At 48.7% G+C, this 22,163-nt stretch overlaps 1 protein-coding gene across 2 annotated transcripts in view; it reads left to right on the forward strand.

Moving 5' to 3' along the window:
• Window positions 1-22,163, forward strand: part of SUGCT (succinyl-CoA:glutarate-CoA transferase) — a 2,876,649-nt gene that overhangs the window by 1,623,978 nt on the left and 1,230,508 nt on the right. The gene's annotated exons all lie outside the window — the stretch shown is intronic.

Genomic DNA, 22,163 nt, shown 5'->3' on the forward strand with positions numbered 1-22,163 from the left:
TCAACTTAAGCACTAGTACTGGGGAACCAATAGCAGCCACGGCAGAAATGCTCAAACCAGCCCATTCCCTTCATCTAATCACACAGGGCCAGATGTACCAAAGGATTTTACCCATTCTGTGTCTATGGGAAAATGCTTTAGTACATAACCCACAGTCTCTTTCTTTCCATCCTTTCATTCTTTCTCTCTCCTTGTCTCCGTTCTCTCTTTTCCATCTGTGATCACTTTATGTCTGCCTTTCCCCTCCCTCACTCTTTCTCTTGAAGCCTCCCCATGCCTGTTGCAATTAGCATTGGGGAGCTGGAGAAAGTGACGGAGGCACCAGGAGCGACCCTGGGCTTTCAACACCAGCCTCCAAGGGCTCCAGCCCACAGGGGTAATGCCCGGTGGAATTAAAGGCCTGCCTGACGTAGGCTTCACACTCCCTGCATCCTGAGCAGTTCATCAGCATAAAGGATCATATCAAGGTGCTCTTAGTGAGTCTAAGTAGTTTTATGGGTAGTAGAGAGGGTGGAGCCTATTGCAAATAAGAATGGATTGTGGCAACTATGGGCTTGATTTAGAGTATGGAAGATGGGATTACTCCATCACAAACGTGACGGATATCCGGTTCGCTGTATTACCACATTTAATCATATCGAAATCGTGATAAGGCAGACGGGATATTTGTTATGTTTGTGATGGAATAACACATCCGCCAGACTCTAAATCAGGCCCTGTCTGCCTTGTTTACAGGCTGCAAGTGCCTTACTCGTCTCCAGATTGAGGACTTCTTTTCAACAGTTATGAGAGAGGCCATGAAGCTGGAGGAGGTCATCATCTTTCATATTTGGATTTAGTACATGTTTTATTTTTCTTGTTTTTCTGTCACTGAAAATCGACAAGAGATGTGAAAAGCAGCTTGCTACCATCTCTCTCTACAATGTGTTGAATGTCAGAATATCGACGGTAGAAATATAGTACTACACGGATAAAGTGGCAAAAAATAGAGAGCCAAAATATTGTGGAGGTAGCTATATACTGGTAAGTACAGATTTACTAAACATTACTCCACATCTATGTACCTTGACGGTATGAAAACATGGAGTTAAGTATATTAAACCTACACATAATTGTATACTCCTACCTTGTCAATATTTTGGTGGCCAGTATTTTCGTGCTATTTCTTTAGCATCATATTTAAAACTCGATATTCTAACGCAGGCAACTTCAACGAACAGATTTCTCCTTTCCACATAGGAGTGTTAACAAACGCAAGTTACAAGCAGGGTAATTAATGTTCACCGTGGTGTGAATGTTTTTATCACTTACAGTGTCGGTCTTGCAAGTGACCATCAGTTCTTGCAATATTCCCGGAGGAAACAATTTCGTGAAAGGGGTTTGGTACATTTTATTTGTACAAGTTTTGGAATAAAACATCTAGTAACCCTAGTGAGACCCCTCTAAACTCTAATCACCATGACTGTTCTTTACCCTTAAATATAGCCATATAAATAGGTATGTTTTTCCTAAAATCTTGCCATTCATAATTTTGTTAACGTTATCCACACGGGCCATTTGCACAAGGAGTTAAAGGGAGATTGGTTTGCAGCCAGAAGCTCCATCTCCTGAGCCTTGCGCTCTCACACGTCTCTGCGGAGCTCTAATGTTTCCCTAAAGAACATTTTTTACTCTAATTTTAGTTTGGCCCTTGTTGCTCCACGTTGATTGAATGTTCTGAGACCCAGCAATAAACAAAGCTTTTACATTTCCCATTTGCATGTTGTTTCACGGTGTCTTTGCTCAGCAGTCACATTATCATGCCTCGGCAAAATTCGTGGAATGCGGATTGGATCCCATCTGTTTAGGTCACATATTGGCGATGAATTTCACTTTTTAAAGGTTCCGTTTATCCTCATTCATAAAATAAATATACACATGACAAGGAGTTACTGTGTTTCCTGAGAAAACATCCCGCAAGAGAGGCGTTTACTTTCCAAAGTATAATTATTGTTCGACAACTGGTAATTTTGTGGTGATGGTAAATTGTGAATTCCTTAGCAGCCTTCCCACTTACACGCATTCAGCCACTGATGATCAGGCATAGCTGCATATTCTCCTGCAGTACTGACATGTTCATTCGAAGGCACTATTTCCCCTATTTTGCTTGCAAACTCTCATTGGGGATTAGATTTGGGACTCTTGGGAGTACATGCACTACTTGTGCACCTTGGAATGAGGAATAACATGCACTTCTAGTGTACTATTCCCTCTTTCTCATGTGCTTAACTCATAACAGGGTGCAAATGACACACCTGCTAATTGCGATGTTAATGAAAACGAGGGCCTGATTTAGATCTCGGCGGAGGGGTTACTCCATCACAATGGTGACAGATGTCCCGTCTGTCAAAATCTAAATACCATTGTTTTCTATGTTTTTAGATTTCAGTGGACGGGATATCCTTCACTCTTGCCTCAGATAACCCCTGCACCAAGATCTAAATCGTGCCCTTAGTATGTGGCAATTTGCACCAGTGTTTATGCATGCATCGTGATCAGGTCCACAGTGCCTATTCATTGAACTGGAATCCAAGTTTACATTTATTCCCTAAATATTTCCTCAGTAGTGACTTTGGTTAAAGATTTAAAAAATTCAGTCCTGTGGAAATTTGCTCCAGCAGACCACTGATCTTCAGTAAACATCACTTACAACGAGGTCGCTGCCATGCAATACCTTTAGCACACATGCATTGCCTTTATCAGGCAAGTCTTTCCCACGTATGCCTTTCCAACAAAGTTGTAAGTATTTATCAGGTAAGTAAAACCTCTATTTTTAAAAAAAAAACATATACATTTATATTCATTTAAAAACCAAGTTAGGCTCCCATTTTAAACATACAAAATCATAGAAATTCTCAGGTAACTATAACTCGTACCCCAAGGTAACTATAATTCGCACCCTTGCAATGCTCTGTAAATTACCCCACAAATTATGGCACTCATAATATCTTTGATGACATTCTTAATAAGATCAATGTAATATTTGCAGTAACATTTTTGAGGAAAAAACTGTGCATGGCGGGGGTTGGAGTAATAGTTACCTTAGGGCACAAGTTATAGTTTCTTGAGATAACTCTAATTATTACAGGTGAAATGGTTTTGCATGTTTAAAATGGGAGGCAAACTATAACTTCCCTGTAACCCATGGTTTTTTGAGTGAATTTCTATGGATTTTTTAACATATAGGGGGTCATTACAACATTGGCGGTAAAAACCGCTTACCGCCGGGCAGAAGACCGCCAACACACCGCCGTGGCCGCGGAATTCCGCCACGGCCATTATGACCCACAGCTCGGAATCCGCCAAAATTGAGACACCCACACGAGTCCGCCACACCAAAGGTCAGTGATAAACAGGCTAAAACAAACCTCCACCGTCACGCCAACAGGAATACGCCCACGCTATCACGACCCTAGAATCCACGTGGCGGTCTTTTAACCGCGGTATTCCATTGGCGGTACACACCTCCATGATCAAAATACACACACATATACAAAACACTACCACATTGGACAATTCAAAATACACACACCTGATACACATACACACACCACTCCCACACACCCAATACAATATAAAACACACACCCACATCACCCACAAACCCCTACGACCAAAATCCAGAAAGAAGGCCAGAGAGAGACACTACAATCTACAACCAAGCATCCACAGGCACACAACACCATCACCCACATAACATCCATGCACCCCGCACAACACACCACTAAATATTACCCCACATATCACAACACACTTTCCCCACACATCACCCACACACCCCATGGCACGGCAAAGACACCCCAGGTTCTAGGAGGAGGAGTTCAGGGTCATGGTGGAGGAAATCATCCGGGTAGAGCCACAGCTATTCGGATCACAGATGCAGCACACCTCCATAGCTAGGAAGATGGAGCTATGGCAAAGAATCGTGGACAAGGTCAATACAGTGGGAAAGCACCCAAGAAATAGGGATGACATCAGGAGGAGGTGGAACGACCTACGGGGGAAGGTGCGTTCCGTGGTATCCAGACACCACATCGCGGTTCAGAGGACTGGCGATGGACCCCCACCTCCTCACCCATAACTAACAACATGGGAGGAGCAAGTCTTGGTGATTCTGCATCCTGAGAGCCTCGAAGGAGTAGCTGGAGGAATGGACTCTGGTAAGTCAAACCTTAACTACCTTATCCCCCACCCTACCTGCATGCTATCACATACCCCCACCCTCGCCCTCACCCCCATCACTCCAACTCCTCACACATGTCCCACTATCACAAACCACACATCCCAACACCAAGCCCTGCATGCAACACCAAAGCATGGACACTCATCACCAATGCATGGCCACGGCACATACCCATACACCCCCCTAAACCATCATCACACAAGGTCCCACACAGGAATGCAAGCACTGGGGTACACGGTCACCCACCCATTGCACACCATGGTACACACAGATGCAATAATCATGCTTTTACACTCGTACAGGACGCCTACCCAACGTCACCGCACAGGAGGGTCCACACATGTCCACACCACCAACAGAAGAGGCCCACAGTGATGACAGCAGCTCTGTCCAACTGGATCTAGACGACCAGCCTGGCCCATCTGGGACCTCAGGACAGTTGGTTCCCCTCACACAGTCACAGGCCACCACAGAGCTTCCCCCCTCTGGAAACACCAGCACAGCACCCACCCAGCGGGCCCCTACCTCTGTCCCCAGGACACGTCAATCAGCAGTGTGTCCACCACTGCAGGGAACCCAGGCTAACCCACCACCCCAAACAACAACAGGGACCTGGGGGCAGTGGCAGTGGGCATGCCGTTCAGGGGACAGAGGCCCAGGAACACAGGGGAACTAGGAGGGCTGTTGTGCGACAGGGGGAGGACAGGCCCAGGGAACCCACTCTCCACGAGGCCCTCTCCAACATCATGGGAGCATACCATAATTCCCAGGAGACGATGGCAACGGTACTGGCCAGGTTTCAGGAGACCCAGCAGCTGCAGGAGGAACAGTATTTGGGGTTCAGGGAGGAACTCAGATCCATCAATTCCATCCTGGGCACCATCGTAGGGGTGCTGAAGGAAGTCCTCAACACCAGGAGGGGCACTGTGGCACAACAAGGGGCCCCTGACACTAGCCTGGACGATGAACTGCCCACCACCTCCGCCAGCGCTAGTGGGCAGGAGGCACTGCGACAGGACCACCACACCAGCACCCCATCCCCTGCAGATGGAGAACCACCCCACAAACGGTCCCTGAGATCCAGGACAAAGACAGATAACGATGCCAAGACCCCCGCCAAGAAATGAGACTGCCCTGAATGTCATCCTTTTGTCCCACCTTGTCACCCTGTCCATACATCAACGGCCCCAGCTCCACTTCCTATGCCCCTTTGGGCAATGCACCTGTGAGACTAATAGACTGAACTCTGCCATGGACATTCCTCCACCATCACCCCTCCCCATTTTACAGCACCCTCCAATATTGAGCCCTTAAATAAACACCCTTAAAGCACAAAACAATCTGGAGTCTGTCTGTGATTTCGAAATAGTGTATTAGCAATTACAGTGACAAAATGCTCTTTCAATTGTAATGTCAACATACCTTTGTCACACAGCTCTAGTCCTTGAGGAAACAAAGCAGATGTCACACAGTGGGACCCACATCTGTGAAATCGTAAGGGAAAGTGACAACTCAGTGACCAAACACCGGGTGAAAAGGACAGACAGTAGAGAGGTAGTAGTGTTAAAGTACATGTAGTAGGAAGGTTTGCCTTCTTACCTGTGTCTCACTGGAAGTATTGCAGGATAACCAAGTTCCTGTTGTCAATGTCCTCTTCTTCTGCTTCCTCGTCTTCACTGTCCACAGGCTCCACAGCTGCCACAACACCTCCATCTGGACCATCCTCCTGCAGAAAAGGCACCTGTCGTCGCAAAGCTAAGTTGTGAAGCATACAGCAGGCCACGATGATCTGGCATACCTTCTTTGGTGAGTAGAATAGGGCCCCAGCTGTCATATGGAGGCACCTGAACCTGGCCTTGAGGAGGCCGAAGGTCCTCTCTATAATCCTCCTAGTTCGCCCATGGGCCTCATTGTAGCGTTCTTCTGCCCTTGTCCTGGGATTCCTCACTGGGGTCAGTAGCCATGACAGATTGGTGTAACCAGAGTCATCTGAAAAAGGCGAGGGACAACTGTTAGGCACACACTACCCAGTAGGGATATCCCCAGACCCAGACAACTATTCCCACTGACTTGCTTCCAGGTGCTCACCTAATAGCCACACACGGTGCCTCTGGAATTGCCCCATCACATAAGGGATACTGCTATTCCGCAGGATGTAAGCGTCATGCACTGAGCCCGGGAATTTGGCATTCACATGGGAGATGTGCTGGTCTGCCAAACACACCATTTGCACATTCATCGAATGATAGCTCTTCCGGTTTCTGTACACCTGTTCACTCCTGCGGGGAGACCAAGGCCACATGTGTCCCATCGATGGCACCCATGATGTTGGGGATATGTCCCAGGGCATAGAAGTCATCTTTCACTGTAGGCAAATCCTCCACCAGAGGGAAAACGATGTAGCTCTGCATGTGTTTCAGCAGGGCAGACAACACTCTGGACAACACGTTGGAAAACATAGGCTGGGACATCCCTGATGCTATGGCCACCTTTGTTTGAAATGACCCACTTTCAAGGAAATGGAGTACTGACAGCACCTGCACTTGAATGGGGATTCCTGTGCGATGGCAGATAGCTGACATCAGGTCTGGCTCCAACTGGGCACACAGTTCCAGGATTGTGGCATGATCAAGCCTGTAGGTGATGATTACATGTCTTTCCTCCATTGTCGACAGGTCCACCAGCGGTCTGTACACCGGAGGATGCCGCCATCTCTTCACATGTCCCAGCGGACGGTGCCTATGAAGGACAATAGCGAGCACAGAGTCAACCAACTCAGAGGTACGTACACACAGCTTACACAGAACACGATTCATAATCCGAAATTTGCATGTATGAGTGTTGAGGCAAGGCCTAGGTACGTGTGACGCAGTTAAAAATAAAGCCATGTGGGCCCCTGATATGGCGGCTGCCTGACCTGTAAAGTGGGACAATGGGATGTGAGGTAACTGCGCTGGCGTTGTACACCTTTGCGGTTGGCGGTCGAAGACAGCGGCGCAATTCTGCATTGGTTAACATTGGACCCTATGGGTCCCAGGAGCCAATGACGATGTACGCCAGCGGGGACAGTACGCACCGCCGCGGACATGACCTCCATTTTCTATCTGTTCAATCACTCGATACCTGATCTTCGACAGGAGAGGACCTACACTGCAAGTGCTGCTGTGACCTCAGTCTGGAAGAGACAATGGCTCGTGCGTCTGGCGAAAGGGCCCCTGCCTTCACATCGGAGGATTTGGAGAAACTCGTGGATGGGGTCCTCCCCCAGTACACGCTACTCTAGGGTCCTCCAGACAAACAGGTAAGTACACTGGGAGCATGCTGTATGGGCTATGCCTGTGTGGAGTGGGGTGGATGAAAGATAGTGGGGGGAGAATGAGGCGTGCATGAAACGACGGTGAGTGCATGTGCCACATGGCAAGGGTAGGGATGCGGGCCAATGACTGTGACGGTGCAGTTGGTAATAACTTCTCTTTTTCCCCTGTACAATTCCTGTAAGTCAGCGCCCACAAGAAGAAGGATATTTGGCGTGCCATTGGCAGGACGTCTGGACCCTGGGGGTCTATCACAGACGGAGCACCCACTGGCGTAAGAGATGGGAGGACATTTGCCACTGGAGCAAGAAGATGGCGGAGGCCCAGCTGGGGATGTCCTCCCAACATGGGAGGGGTGCCCGTCGCACCATGACCCCCCTGATGTTCAGGATCCTGGCGGTGGCGTACCCGGAGTTGAATGGGTGCTTGAGTGCATCACAGTAGCAACAAGGGGGTGAGTACACTCTCAATCTGCTGATTCAGCGTGCAGTGGAGGTGTCTGGGTGGGGGAGGTAGGCTGTGGGTTTCCCTAGGCCAGGGCGAGTGTGCTAGTTAGGTACCCTTTTTCAGGCAGACCCTGTGGCACCCCACCCCACCTGTGTACAGTGCCAACTACGCCTAGTCAGGCTCCTGTGACATCCATGTGTGCAGATGTCGGCCATAGCCTTGTAGACCATGTCACAGGGATTGAATAGTGGACCCCAAGTGTGCGGCGTAGTGCAGGGGGCTTCTGTGTCTGTCGTGTCCGCCAATGGTAGCGGTAATGCATGCACTCAACCTGTCTTTCTTCTGTCGTCGTCCCCCCTTTTTGTGGTCTCCTTGTTCTTGTGTGCATTAGCATCATCAGGCGGAGGAGCAGTGGCACTGGAGCAGGAGGGAGCTGCATCCCACATGGCCCTGGAGGGCGACACTACGGAGTCTGATTTCACCAGTGGGACGGAGGGCGAGGGGAGCTCCACGGCAGGGACAGGAGCTGACACCAGTGATACAGACTTTTCCTCTTATGGGAGCTCCCTTGTGGTGGCGGGCCCATCTGTGCCCCCAGCATCTACAGGTACAGCCGTCACCCCCCCTACCAGCACCGCCCTCCCAGAAGCCCCTCAGCCTTTGCCCCGTGCCCGCTCACCCAGGAGGGTGGGCATCTCCTTCGCCCCAGGCACCTCAGGCCCTGCCCCAGTCACCCCTGCTGCCCTCAATGAGGTGGCCATTGACCTCCTCAGGTCCCTCACTGTTGGGCAGTCTACTATTTTGAATCCCATCCAGGGTGTAGAGAGGCAGTGGCAACACACCAATTCATTCTGGTCAGGCAGCCCTTCAGCAAGCTTTTCAGACTCTGGCCTCAGCACTGATGGCTGCCATTGTCCCTGTCTTCAGCGTCCCCCCTCCAACTTCCTCCACCCAGACCCACACCCCTGTACATCAGCCTACCCCAAGCACACCATCAGACCAGCATGCACACACCTCAACACACAAAGGAAGATCAGGCAAACATAAGCACCACACATCCCACAGGCACTCATGCAAACATCACACACATGCAGACCTAGCAACATCCACTGCCTCCACTGTGTCCCCCTCCTCCTCGTCTCCCTCCTCCCTCCCAGTCTCGTCTCCACTCACACCTGCATGCACTATATCTACAGCCATTACTTCCATCACCAGCACACCCACCACCACACCCCGCTCACGTGAGGTCACCACCCCCACTACCATTCACACATCCCCTGTGTGCTCTCCCAGTGTGTCTGTGACGCCACCTCCCAAGGTACACAAACGCAGGCACACACCCACCCAACAGCCATCCACCTCACGACAGCCTCCAGCACATGCACCTTCACCCAAAGTCACCAAACGTACACCTCCTACAACCACGACCTCTTCCTTCACTCCCAAACCCCCTCCAGCTACCTGTCCCAGTGTTCCCAAGAAACTTTTCCTGTCCACCCTTGACCTCTTTCCCTCACCTCCCCCACCCTGTCAGTCTCCTAGGGCCCGACTCTCCAGGTCCCAACCTAGCACCTCAGCCACGACATCGGCGGGATCAGTGTTGCCAGTAGTCACCAGACTCTGGAGTGCACCAGGCAGCCAGTGTGGCAAGGAGCCACAGCACGGACAGTCCCCCACCTGTCAAGCATCAAAAGTTGGCCAGTGCCCGGCGGGAGAGGGGGAAGACACCAGCCACCAAAGCTGCTCCCATGGGTACAGGTGGGAGTGTGGAGTCAGCTGTGACACCTTCCAAGGTGGGGAAGGGGCACAAGAAACCCGGCAAGTCTGGGAAGATCAGCACGGCAGAGAAGACCGCCATCAGTCCCGCTGCCCAGGAGGTGACCGCCATCAGCCCCGCTGCCCAGGAGGTGACTGCCATCAGCCCCGCTGCCCAGGAGGCGACCGCCAGCACCAGCCCCGCTGGCCAGGAGGTGACCGCCATCAGCCCCGCTGCCCAGGAGGCGACCCCCATCAGCCCCGCTGCCCAGGAGGCGACCCCCATCAGCCCCGCTGGCCAGGAGGCGACCGCCAGCACCAGCCCCGCTGGCCAGGAGGCGACCGCCATCAGCCCCGCTGGCCAGGAGGCGACTGCCATCAGCCCCGCTGGCCAGGAGGCGCCTGCCATCAGCCCGCTGCCCAGGAGGCGACCGCTATCAGCCCCGCTGCCCAGGAGGCGACCGCCATCAGCCCCGCTGCCCAGGAGGCGACCGCCAGCAACAGCCCCGCTGGCCCAGACAGGACCGCCAGCACCAGCCCCGCAGCCCAGGATGCGACCGCCAGCACCATCCCCGCTGGCCCAGACAGGAACGCCAGCAGCAGCCCCGCAGGCCCAGACAGGACTGCCAGCAGGTGAGTCGCTGCCAAGGACACCGCCGCAACAAGCACCGCTGAAAAGGACACCCCCGCCACAAGCACCGCTGCCAAGGACACCACCGCCACAAGCACCGTTGAACAGGACACCGCCGCCACAAGCACTGCTGCCAAGGACCCCGCCGCCACAAGCACCGCTGAACAGGACATCGCTGCCACAAACACCGCTGAACAAGACACCGCCGCCACAAGCACCGCTGCCAAGGACACCACCGCCACCAGCACCGCTGAACAGCTGAACAGGACACCGCCGCCACAAGCACCGCTGAACAGGACACCGCCGCCACAAGCACCGCTGCCAAGGACAACGCCGCAACCAGCACCGCTGAAGAGGACACCGCCGCAACAAGCACCGCTGGCCCATGAGCGCCAAGAGCACTGATGCTACTGAGTCCGCCACGAGCAGGATGGAGCACTCTGGGCATAAAGCCCCCTCCAGAACCAGTGGAGATTCACATCCACTACCTCAGTCCTTGGCAGGATGAAGCACTCTGGGCACAAAGCCCCCTCCAGAACCAGTGGAGATTCACATCCACTACCTCAGTCCTTGGCAGGATGAAGTACTCTGAGCACAAAGCCCCCTCCAGAACCAGTGGGGATTTACATCCACTACCTCTGTCCTTGGCAGGATGAAGCACTCTGGGCACAAGGCCCCCTCCAGAACCAGTGGAGACTATTATCCACTTGAGAGACTGTGGCTTTGCACTCCCCAGGATTGAACAGTGGACAAACCACCCACTGTAGAGACTTGTGAGACTGTGGCTTTGCACTCCCCAGGATTGAACAGTGGGCAAACCACCCACTGTAGAGACTTGTGAGACTGTGGCTTTGCACTCCCCAGGATTGAACAGTGGGCATGTGGCCCCCTCGTGGATTTGGCATCGTGCACTCAACCGGCTGAGGTGCCCCCCTTTCCCTTCCCCCTGAGGTGCCTGTTTTATTTCTATCTGATGCCCCTGCAGTGTTCTCTCCGCCATGTTCGGCTACCTTGTGTGGGCCTCAACCATGCAGTGTGGGCCCACTGTTCCACTGACTTAAATGGAGCAATACCTGGACTTCTATTCTTGGTGTATATATTTGTTTATAGTGTATATATATTTTTGCGGACTGGATTTAAATAGATTACAATGGTTACACTCATTTCCTTTTGTCTTTGCATTCTTCCGGGGGGGTTGGAGGATGTAACTGTAATGTATCAATATGTATTAGTGTGTGTGTTGTCGTGGGTGAGGGTGGGGGTGGGTGTGTTGCGTGTTGTGTGTGTGTGTCCCTATTTTTTCCCTCCCTCCTCCCCTGTGTCGTAGGTGCAGTACTCACCGTTGTCTTCGCCGCCGGCGTTCGTGCTCCTGGTAGAGGAGCAAGAAGATAAAGGCTGGAAAAATGTAAAGCTCTGGTTCCATGGCGTCCTGGTTCCTCATGGGGTGTGTAGAGGTGAGCGTTTTCCCTTCGAAGTCCAGTTTCCGCTGTGTTTTTGTTCGTGGTGAATCCGTCCCGGAAAAGGTGGCGGATTGGTTGGTTGTGATACTGTGGGCGGTACATTGTCCTCCGCCTGTCTGTTGGTGGTGACCGCCATGCTGTTTGTTTGTACCACCGTGGCGATTGGAGTGTTAAAGTGGCTGTGTTTGTTGGCGGTTTCCGCCACGGTCATAATTCAATTTTTTTTACCGCCAGCCTGTTGGCGGTCTTACCGCCGCTTTAACATCGACCGCCAGGGTTGTAATGACCACCATAGTATTTTCATTACTATGGCGGTCATTCTGACCGCGGCGGGCGGCGGTCGCCGCCCGCCAAGCGGTTCCCGCCGAATGACCGCTCCGCGGTCAAAAGACCCAGGCGGCCATTCCGGCTTTCCCGCTGGGCCGGCGGGCGACCGCCAGAAGGCCGCCCGCCGGCCCAGCGGGAAAGCCCCTTCACCAATGAAGCCGGCTCCGAATGGAGGCGGCGGAGTTGAAGGGGTGCGACGGGTGCAGTGGCACCCGTCGCGATTTTCAGTGAAAATCTTTATGGGGCCCTGTTAGGGGGCCCCTGCATTGCCCATGCCAGTGGCATGGGCAGTGCAGGGGCCCCCATGGGCCCCATGACACCCGTTCCCACCATCCTGTTCCTGGCGGTAATTACCGCCAGGAACAGGCTGGCGGGAAGGGGGTCGGAATCCCCATGGCGGCGCTGCTTGATTCCCTGGGCCAGGGGTAAACCGGTGGGAAACCGCTGATTGACCTTTTCTGACCGCGGCAATGGCCCAGGAAGCACCGCCAGCCTGTTGGCGGTGCTTCCGCGGTCCCCGGCCCTGGCGGTCATGGACCGCCAGGGTCGTAATGACCCCCTATATGTTAATCCAACCACCGCCGTTCATGGCCTTTGGTGGCTGGGGTTACCTATAACCACCCAACCCCATGCTGAGCACAGCAAACCCCTATAACCACCCAACCCTCCATGGCCCCACTCCACAGGCTGATATTGGCCCCAGGTACCGCAGCCCCCAGGACCCAGCATAAATATTTTTGGTGGGGTGAGATGGGGCTGCCTGACCTCCCTTTCCCCAAAGCCAATCTCACTCCAGGGACCCTATTCCCCAGAGAGCCGGGCCTAAACATTTACATTTTTGGGGGGGAAGGAGCGTTGCGAATCCCGATTAAATTTTTTAAAAAATGCTTTTTTGCTCGGATGACTTTAGGACCCCAGCATCAGAGCTAAGGGGTCAAGATTTTCATCTTTTTTTCAGGGACTCGACTGAAGCCAAGTCCCCACATGGCTGTCAACACTTCCTTGCTGAAATGTTGGCAGCCAATCAGATCTCAGCACACGATTGGGTGGGTTTGCAGGGCCTTTGCATCCCTATATATACAAACTTGTTTTTTCTTTAATGAGAACTGAGCGGACTGGTTTAACGCTCGCTCACGGACAGGGAGCCTGTGCCTTTTCTCCACCCAGCTTTAAAACACAGCTGGGTTGGAGCAATGTAAATGCTCATGTCCGTTTGGCTGTCCTAAGAAGGCTAGCCAAACCAACATGCACACCCACACACCATTTTCTCGCATTCACCACAGCTCTGAAGGCCAAGCAAATGGCATTGAGTCTCAGTACCAAACACCAAGACCATTAGAATATTTACTCAACAGTGAACGTTACATGCACCTACACTACAATGTTATGCAGCCACCTTAGTGCTAAAGGCCATGCATGAAGTAGCATGTCACTCTTCAGTAGGCAAACTATACATCTCCAAGTAAAGCCCCCACTACGCGCAAAGGGAAAAGGCATTGGGCAACCATATTAGCCCTACTCCGAAACCCAGCAGACATGCCATGCAGTGCAACAGATTTAACCCAACACAAAGGCTCAGAAAGACATTGACCACCCACCCTAAATTGTTACAAAGTCATACCAAAAACAGATGCGCGCTTTCCACGAGCTATTCAGAATAACAAAAAATAAAGGAAGGAGTAGGAAAAAATCAGAGAATTAAACAATTCTTTATTTTGTTGCTAGTTTTCTGTCTCTTGGAAACATTATAATAATAAATTAGCTTTTTCAAGTTTTTACTAAAAGTAAGTGGTCTCATGCCGCTGTTAATATTGTGGGGGAAGCGGATAAACCCACAAGGAAGCCACATATGATTTTTCACAATGTGATTATTACTCATAAAAGGCATTTTAATAATAAAAAAATGTCATGCAGCGTGAGGCCCTTGGCAAGCTAGGAGTGATCAGCACACATTTGTAGAAGAGAAGTTAGTTCATTTTTTCTTTTCCCACAATACTGGTTTTGGGTAATTGCTATTAGATTTCGGAATCTTTCGGGACGACTTTAAAATATATTGTTTCACATAGACCTATTGCATTGGTGCACTTAACTAAAAGCTCACGCGAATTATATCCCCCAGGAGCCCCATCTAAATGGTCAAGCAAGGAAACACACAATACAAATAAGCTCCATGGTGTATCCAAGATTAACTTGGACACAGATGTTTTGACTTATAGTTTGATCTGGCTCAATGTACACATTTAACGAAATCCTGTTGTGTGTTGCTTCTATAAACACCGTCTGATAAAAGCATTTGGGGTTTTCTGCCATCTATTTGCTTTTGAAATTGGATTTAGCGCAGTGTTTCAGATATATTACAAAGGCTAGATTAACTAGTTCAGCTTTTGGCTGCAGTTTTCCCGTGTTTTATCTCTGTAATGACAAACTCTTTTGCGGTTTGCAATATTTATCTTGCTGCGGGGAGTTGTGAGGCTTTGTTCTTGCTTTACTTCAAGATGAAACGATTCAACACCGTTCATTACTGTTTATGTTTTTTATGGTTGCACAGTAATCACTGAATCTCTTGAATACTAGCTAAGAGGTTTTGATGCTGCAAGCAACATAGATTGCTTTGAGGCTTTTTAGGAGATACTTTTTAGTGTGCTTGGAGCATTTATTGCATTCATGGTGGTCAAGTGACCTATGCATTTAATAATAACACACTTCAATTATGACATGTTGTAGTGGTAAATTATTCTTTCTAATTTATATTTGGTGGTTACTCAACACACCCTTTTGTACCTCTTGGGCCTTCTTTACCAGTGGCCCAGAGCGGAATCCAAATTGGGAATAGAATTTCTGGCCATTTTACCTTTCCTGGTATCTCTGATTCTAAAATTGTTGGGTCTACAAACTCTGGACCAGGTAATCCCAGGACCTGAAACACCAGACCCGAGCTTGGGGCAGAGGTGTAGGAGACTCAGGCTGATTCTGCGCCCAGCCCCGGCCCATACTCAAACTGCAGCATGAGGCAGCAGCGAAGTCTCTCTCTAACTCTCCATTCTCCCACTATGCACTAGTGTCCCCTGCCCTCTGACCCCAGCAGCAAGGCCCTCAGATTAGCCCTGGAACACATTTACCATCTGTTCCAAGCAGGCAAATGTGTGCCGATGTTGCCCTTTATTTTCCTGACAAGGAGAAAAACACATTGAATTGGGACCAGTGTTCCCGGGTCCGTGTGCTGTACCCTATTCTGAAATGAGAAACGTCTAGTATCTGGATTTAGGTACAGGGGATACTGGTTAGAATTGGAGATTCTGGCCTTCAGGGAACTCAAATTAGGACCTCAGTAGTAGACCAATGAGATGTTTGCAGCTGCAGCACCTCCGTTAGGGCGGAGGAGCATCACCCCCCCCCCCCCGCCAGCAGCAGCCGCTGCAAATCCTTTAACATATGAAACGATAATAAACCAGGTTTATTATCGTTTAGTTTGTTAAAGGGGCGGAGCTTTGTTGATGATGAGGATATGAGCGGAGTGCACTTCCATCTCAGGCTGGCCAAACACACATGCGCAGTAGGCTCTCTCGAGGCCAGCATTACAGTTGCTATGCTGGAGAGAGCAGGCACAGGCTCCCAGTCTGCCTGGGAGCGCCCTGGCTGGCCACTCCCAGCCAATCCTGACACTGCTCTGAGCAGCGTCAGGATTGGCCACAGTGCAGGCTGGGAGCCCGTGCCTGCCTACAGCAGAGGAGACGGAGGAGCGGAGTGGCGCGGCTGCATGCATGTAAACTTTTTTTTAAAACTTTTTTTAAAAATTACATTTTAACCCCTCCAAACCCCCACCCCCGTGCGCCGTACCCATCCTGCCCTGCGTAAGCGCAGCGAGTCGCGACTTGCTGTTAGGTAGATAGACAGATGGTTATGGCTGTGGTGATGAAACTGCGATAAAAGAGGCGAAGAAACCATCCAGTAATAGGTCTACCAGATGCCTTTTCTGCTTCACACCGTTATGAGCAATTGTCAGGTGTTAAGATGAAGTGAGACTGCTGAGAACGAACCTGGTAATACTGCGCATACCGTGCTAATTGTTTTTGCTGGTTTTCCCCAAATTACAGTACCTATATTTCAATACAGGAGAATCCACTTCAAGTAACTGTATTACCAGACTTTCTACAGCATTTATTAGTCAGCTTCTTAATCCAGTCCCATCCGAGGAAACAACAACAAAGTTGACTGATACATACTTGTCAGTTTAGCAAGGTTGATATTCACTAAGTGTAAGGCGACTTGTTACATACCGCAAAGCTTCAGCAATGGACACCAAGTATAAATTAAATATGTCCGGGAATTAATTTTGGCTTTGTGTCGTTATCTTTTTATAGTCACTTCATCTCATATTAAAATCATAAGAGTTGTCATTGGTTGAAGTTTGTTGGTATTTCTATGTATGTGATATCCTAAAATCAAGATCACAATGAGCAAATACTGAGACTGCTATTATGTTAGCACCTGTTAGTATGTATCAATGGCAAACTTTTCACATGTAGGCTATTCCGCATCCACAAAGACTCCCAGCGCTTTCACATGGTCTAGGCACAAGGAAAGGCAAAAAATGACCAGAATTTCTCCAATTTCGCTCACATGTCAAAAAAGAGAAAGTGTCCTAGTCTGGTTCATTTTTTCTGTGATGAAGTGGTTTCATAACATTTTCTAGACATAAAGCAAGGTCAATAATAATTGATCTTTATTTTTAGAATTCTCTCATGTCTGTCTCAACAGGCAGGGCACGCCTCTCTCAGAGCTTCCAGGGAGGAGAGGGACACTCACACACTTACCTTACACTCACCTTCATCACAGTTACTGCTCACGTTGGGTGCTGGCCGGAAAGCCATGTACCCGTCCTATGGGGAAATTAAACAGGGGGTTGTATTAGATAACTGATGTTCCAAAATCAAGTGGGAAGAACTTTGGGCAGACATTTTAGTGATGTAGAAAGGGACTCGATCAGCCATTAGAAGGATGGAGTTCAGGGACAGGAGTAGAGTGGTGTAGAGTGGAATGGAGTGGGGTAGAGTCGTGTGGAGTAGAATAGAGTAGCATAGAGTAGAGTGGCATTGAGTAGAGTGGCATAGCCTAGAATACAATCTGAAATTAGCATGCTCAGATTCTTAAGGCTAAGGACAGGTATTATAAATGTGACCCTGGTATGGGATAAGTTGCTCTTCCAATTCCCCAATGGGGACCAGCAGCATCCCTGGACGCAGCACTAGGGTTCTTCACACAGACAGGGGCCTTGGGAAGGTTCTCAAGCATGGACTAACTATGTTAATGTAAGTTACTATTGCGCACATTACAGAGGGAAGATGAGTTAATGAAATACTGTTTATGAACTAGGAGCATGAGTAACCATGTAGACGTATTATATATGGGAGTCGTGTTGATTGGGAGTAGAAGTTGATATTTGGAAAGGCTGCAAAATATTTTTAGGGATAGAAAGTGAATACACTTGAAATGTAACTACCACATGGTAAGGTGCTCTTGGAAAATGTTATTTGTTTTGATATACTTGAGGGTTAAGAGGTTTGAAATAGTAATAATGAGATTTAAAAATACGCTTACCTTGATTGCCAGGTACACGAGGTAAGAACCCACAGTACATTACCGATATAGTGATGATCTCAACGACAACATGAGAGGAAGTGCTAGGAGAAAAGGATGGAACACGTATTAAGAAAATATGCTAAGGCTCCTTTCATGACCAACCCTTAAAGATGCGAAAAAGAACTACATATTGGGCTCACTTGAGTACTTCTGAAAAGCACATATACTAGACATCCTACAAAGCACAACAAGTAAGATCTAAGCTATGCTGCAAGGTGTGCAGAAACTAGGCTCTTTAGACATGTAACTCCACTATACTGCTTTAAGAGAACTAAAAGGTAACAAACCATTATGAAAAATAATTTCCTCTAAGGTTTCATTTTGAAGGGTCTAACTAGTAGTTCTTGTTCTTCATAAATACAGGGTGCCTTCTTAGAATAGTAGGAAATCCATTTAAACAGGATAGTCTCCTGCCTTGTAATTGATTTTGTGTTTCTCTGATCCTCAACATCTATCCCACGACATTACATGGGAACAAGTATTGGTAAAGCCAATAGATCTCACCTAGGTGCTGTAGAGTGGAATAGAGTGGAGTAGCATAGAGTGCAGTGGCATTGAGTGCTGTCAAGTGGAATTGTGTGGAGTGGAGTGGCATTGAGTATAGTGGAATGGTGTAACATGGCATAGATGAGTGGTGCAGAGTAGAGTAGCTTAGAATGGGGTGGACTGGAGTGGAATAGAGTAGAGTGACATGGAATATAGTGGTGTAGATTAGAGTGGAATAAAATAGAGGGCAGTAGAGTGGCATGAAATGGTGAAGATTAGCAGTGAGTGATGTAGAGTTGAGTGCCTTAGAGTAGAGTGGTGCAGAGCAGAGTGGAGTGGAATAGAATAGACTGGTGTAGAGTAGAGTGGTGTAGAGTGGAGTGGCATAGAGTACCCAGAGTGTTATTGTATGGAGCAGAGTGGTATAGAGCAGAGTGGCATAGAGTAGAGTGATGTGGAGTACAGTGGAATGCAGTTGCATGAGGTGGAGTGGAATGGCAGAGAGTGGAGTGGCATAGAGTTGAGAGGCATAAAATAAAGTGGCATACAGTAGAGTGGCATAGAGTAGAATGGCATAGAGTAGCATAGAGTAGAGTTGCATAGACTTGCGTGGTATAGACTGGAGTTCCATAGATTGGTATAGAATACAGTGGCATAGTGTGGAGTGCCATAGAGTCTAATGGCATAGAGTGCTATAGGATGTTATTGTGTGGAGTGGCGTGGAGTGGCACAGAGTAGAGTGGCATAGGGTACAGTGGAGTGGTTTGTAATGGCATAGAGTAGAGTGAAGTGGCGCAGAATGGAATGACATAAAGTAGAGCAGGGTGCAGCAGAGTGGCACAGACTTAGGGTGGCATAGAGTAGAGAGACATAAATTGGAGTGCTGTAGAGTGGCATACAATAGAGTGACTTAGAGCTGATTGGAGTAGAGTGGTGTGGAATGGTGTAGAGCTGAATGTTGAAGAGTGGTGTAGAGTACAGTGGTGAAGAGTGGAGTGGTGTAGAAGCCTGTCAAGTGGCATTATGTAGAATGAAATGGCATAGAGTAGAGTGGTGTAGAGTGGGGTGGAGTGGAGTAGAGTGGTGTGGAGTAGAATAGAGTAGCATAGAGTAGAGTGGCATAGAGTAGAGTGGCATTGAGTAGAGTGGAATAGCCTAGAATGGTGTAGAGTAGAGTGGTGTGGAGTAGGGTAGAGTTGCATAGAACACAATGACATAGAACAGAGCGGAGTAGAGTAGAGTAGCATAGATTAGAGTGGGGTAGAGTAGTGTAGAGTGGCATAGAGTGAAGTGATGTAGAGGGCTGTAAAGTGTTGAACAGTGTGGTGTAGAGTGCTGTTGAGGGGCATTGTGTGGAGTTGCATCGAGTGGCGTAGAGTACAGTTGCGTGGCATCAAATAGAGTGGTGTAGATTGGAGTTCAGTGGCATAGAGTATGGCAGTGTAGACTAGAGTGGTTTAGAGTAGAGTAGAGTAGAGTGGCACTATGTGAAGTAGAGTGGTATAGAGTAGAGTGGCTTAGATTACAATGGTGAAGAGTGGAGTGGCATGGAGTGCCATCAAGTGGCATTGTGAGGAGTAAAATGGTGTAGTGCAGAGGAGAATGCGGTGGGCTAGAGTGGAGTAGAATAGAGTAGCGTAGAGTGGCATAGAGTGGCATAGAGTAGAGTGGTATTGATTAGGGTAGAGTTGCATAGAACAGAGTGGCATATAGTAGAATGGAGTAGAGTAGAGTGGCATAGAGTAGAGTGGTGTAAAGTGGATTGGCATAGAGTAGGCTGGCATAGATTGGAGTGGTGTAGAGTAGAATAGCATAGAGGGGTGTAGAGTAGAGTGGCATAGGTAGAGTGGCATAGGTTGGAGTAGTGTAGAGTACTTTAGACTGTCATTGCATTATGTTGAATTGTAGTGGTGTAGAGTGCCATAGTGGATTGGCATAGAGTAGAATTGAATGGTATAGAATGGAAGTGGCGTAGAGTGGAGTTGAGTGGCATAGAGTATGGTAGTGTAAAGTAGAGTAGTGTAAAGTGATGTAGAGTGACAGAGTAGAGTGCCAATGTGTGAAGTAGAGTGGTATAAAATACAGTGGTGTAGAGTAGAATGGTGTGGAGAATAGTGGCGTAGAGTGGAACTGGCTGGAGTAAAGTGGACTGGCACATAGTGGAGTGGCATAGAGTGACGTAGAGTAGAGTGGCATAGAGTTGAGTGGAGTGGCATAGAGTGGACTGATGTAGAGTAGTGTGGAGTGGCAAAGAGTGGCCTAGAGTACAGTGGTTTAGAGTGGCACAAAGCAGAATGGCATAGAGTGGGGTGGAGTGAAGTAGTGTGTCCTGGCATAGAGTGGAGGGAGTGGAATGGAATAGAGTGGCATGGAGTGGAGTGGCATAGAGTGGTGTAGACTATAGAGCTATAAAGTAGAGTGGCACAGAGTGAAGTGGAGTGGCGTAGAATAGAGTGGCATAGATTGGCATAGAATGGTGTAGAGTGGAGTGGTGTAGAGTGTTATAGAGTTGCATTGTGTGGAGTGGCATAAAGTAGAGTGGTACAGTGTGGCATAGATTGGAGGAAAGTGTTGTAGAATGGAGTAGAGTGACGTAGAATAGGGTGGCATAGGATGACATGGCATAGAATACAGTGAAGTGAAGTAGAGGGAAGTGGCCTAGAGCGGAGAGGTGTAGAGTAGAGGGGAGTGGAGTAGCATAGAGTAGTACAGTTGTGGGTGAAAGCAGCTAAAGCACCCATAGAGATGACAGAGTGAAAACAACATACACAAGAAGCCATATGCCTGTGTTAAAAGTAGGAAAGCAGACTGCGCATCCAAAATAAATCCGGAAAGCTTATAAAATCAAAATTGCATTGCAAAAGACAAGGAAGAACACGTGCACTTGGCTTATGCTCCAGGAAGGAACTAGCACAGGAAAGAAAGGGAAGCTAAGGAATCGAAATATTGCAAATGAGAGTGGCAACAAAAACAACTAAATTTATGTTGCAGGTGAGTTCCAATGCCTCTGAATTGTAAACAATGCATCTCACAGCACAGCGCATGCACTGTGTATGCTAGACCCAAAAAGAGAGATTTTGTTAAATATTGAGGAGACATTATTTGCTCCTTTGATTTACAATAATGTGGAAGCAAATTTGGGTTGAGGAAAGCTGAAATAAAGCAATTTTTGGTTTTAAAGTAAGAAGTATCCTGTCTGAATCAGGTGGGTTGACATGTATGCTTCAGTGTGTCCTTTTAGAATAGGATGTATTAGCCACCATCTTGTAACAAGAATTAAACATTGTGTATGTTTCAAGACAAGGCCACTCCTGCTATCACCTTGTATCGGACAGTTGTTGATTTACAAGTGGCAGAAATGCATGTGACTGGATGGGACTTTGAAGCCTATATGCCATTGCAGAGCATGATCCTAAAGGGTCGAATTGTTAGTCAGTATTGTGCAAAAGGTACAGTAGCCCCTAGGGCCCCACTCCACTTCTATGGAGTCTATACGCCAATTGTTCTCCACAGCATAAGTTCACTGAGCTATTTAGCACCACTGTGGCCACTCAGAAGAACTATTTTTAAAACAAAATCAAATATAATGTGGGGCGTAAACAAAAGAAAGGATTGCAGGAAATGTTCGTTTGTAAGCTCAGAAGGGAAAACACCCCCGGAGAGTGTTTGATAGGGCGATGTTGGGTCGTCTCAGCAGATGGATTTATAGGAAGAGTTTGCTACCTGTAACGCAAACAGCTTTCAGGAAAGGAGCAAGCACTTTTCATAATGTAATGGCCCTAAGCAAGCTTGTGGCGCCCACTCTGTCAAAGGAAAAATAAAACTAACCTTCTGTGTTGTTTATTACAACGCAGCATTGACAGGGTGGACTGATCTATACCC

Source organism: Pleurodeles waltl, chromosome 2_1 (genome assembly GCF_031143425.1).
Source record: "Pleurodeles waltl isolate 20211129_DDA chromosome 2_1, aPleWal1.hap1.20221129, whole genome shotgun sequence".
Taxonomy (NCBI): Eukaryota; Metazoa; Chordata; class Amphibia; order Caudata; family Salamandridae; genus Pleurodeles; species Pleurodeles waltl.